Source organism: Lolium rigidum, chromosome 3, assembly GCF_022539505.1.
Source record: "Lolium rigidum isolate FL_2022 chromosome 3, APGP_CSIRO_Lrig_0.1, whole genome shotgun sequence".
Classification (NCBI taxonomy): Eukaryota; Viridiplantae; Streptophyta; class Magnoliopsida; order Poales; family Poaceae; genus Lolium; species Lolium rigidum.
In genome coordinates, this window is record NC_061510.1 from 29,546,207 (window position 1) to 29,548,699 (window position 2,493).

A 2,493-nucleotide genomic window follows, 5' to 3' on the forward strand; every position below is an offset into this window, starting at 1 on the left:
TCTGGATAAATCTGTAAAACAAAGCGAACATATGAGGTTTCATTCAATCGACATGAAAAATGGAAAGCACATAGAATATTTGACCACATTTTTTTTGAAAAATAATTTCATTAATGCATTAAATTGGCTGCTAATTTTTAGTGATGAAAACACATATGCTAGAATAAAAATATAAGTTTTATTCAATTGTTGAAACGGGAGGGTGTGTGATTTATCCCATAAATCAAGATCAAGTTATTGCAATTATTGTACTCCCTCCGTCCTATCAAAGTTATCTGATCTAAATTTTGATGTATGTAGACACTAAATAGCATCTAGGTATATTTAAATTTTAACAAATCACAGACAACTTTTGTGGGATGGATGGAGTATTTTTGAATTGACTGTCTGAATTAAAAAACTATGTTTGATGAAGAAAATAAATCTTACATGCCAGCCAACTGTAATTGAGTTATAGCTTGATTTCACACCATCTCCATCATGATAGACCCAAATTCCAGCCGAACTCCACTGCCCGAAAGTTAATTTGTGGTTGTACACACCCATGGTGGACTGAAAGCCATAGTAGTGGCCTTCGGGACCTCCATAAGATATTAAGTGTGTAGCATACTACATAGTGATAGCTCCATATAAATAACATATACAACAACTAGGATAAATAGATGAGTGAAACATGAAACTGTAACATTGGGTAAATGTAGGATCCTTAGAATAAAAAAGATTCCAATACTCGGTGGATATATTTTCTACCGAGAAACATGTACTTGTTAGAAGAGTAATTGGGAAGTTGTTAGTCATATAAGATGTGACGATGAAGCTGCAAAGAAAAAATTAGTAAGAACAAGGTTGGCATTGCTTTTTCAAGTTAATACATCGATCCAGAAACCATTGGGCCAACTAATTGACTTATCTGCTGACATGTTCAAAAGATACCATGTGTGCTCGATCTTTCTTGTATATATTTTGTTTCTCCAATAGAACTTGCTCTATGTTCCGCTGAGAATTTATATCATCATTTCAAATGGTGAACACTCAAAATGCTTGTATGAACCTAGAGATGCTACTCACTCCATATCAGAAGGTATCTACATGCTAGATAGTGTTTAGATACATCCAAATTTTGACAAATCTAATATAACTTTCGTAGGACGGAGGGAGAATTATAAATTGGTGGTAGTTAGGTTCATAGAACTATTAACATAAAAGTAAACACCTGCATAGTTCACATAATCTTGTATGGAGCATTCTCTATAGGAAATTTGACAAGAAAATTAACCCAAAACAAGACAGTAAAACAGTGAGATGGAGTGGGTGGAGGAAGGTAATACAAGGTTTAGGTACAAGTCATGAGTGTGTAGATTTAGTCCACGGTGAAAAGATATACATCGACTAAAAAGGAGAGGAGAGTGAAATCTAGAAAGCAATATGAAAGCTTATAACCACGCTTTGCGAGCCATGGGACATAGTGTCATCGGTCTTCTGTATCAGATACCATGATCCTTAAGATAAATTGGGTCACTTAGCGAAAATAATTTAAGTAAGACCCAATATTTCATATTCTAAATTCACATACTGGATATAGTCATTTTGTACATTTTTAATCATATATTATTGTAACTATAATGCTGAATCTAATTTACTAACAATTCGGACTGCGGCAAATAACAAACCAAAAAGCCAAATATTTGTTTGGAAGGTTCATTCCACTAGTTTTTTTTATCGTTTTAAATGTGTGCAATTTTTTTAGTAATATCTCAAAATTTTAACATACAAAAACAAAAGCAGGGAACATGCATCGTGCTATGCAAATGTGCTAGTGATCCAGCTACTTATCCAAGAAAACATGATTAACAAGAAATAAATCATATTTTGCTAATACTATGATGAGAAAAAAATGATACACAAATAACTTTGAATTATACAAAAGGTAATTAAAATACTAAGTGAATATCAAAGTGTAACTCACAAATGGCTTGTCCCATATACTAGGATGATGTCCAAAAGTTATTGCCTCGATGGAGTTTGAATTCAAGCTTTCCTGATTTTGTTTGGTCGGGCCATGGACGAAATTGTGTGGTACTGAAACATTTCCCTTCAACTAAAATGGTAAATACATGTTAAGGGTAAAATGAACATATGAAGCATCGACCGTAGATTCAAGAACTTGAAGCTAATGTTTATTTCGAGCTAAAACATTTTTTTATCATAGAATTAATAAATAAGCTAACCAATTAAAGAGTAGATCATAACATGTTCTAGTCCCTTCCATATAGCTCTATGTTTTGTGATTAGTAATGTTTATTTGTTCAATATCATGATTTTGTTGAATCTAATAATTATAAGAGTGTACATGAGATGGTGTCTCTAGTCCCTTCCATATAGCTCTATGTTTTGTGATTCTATCCATTTATTTACATATCCCCATCTTCATATCATGCTTACTCTAAGGAAACATGGTATAGTTTAGAATACATTGGAAATGACACACAAATT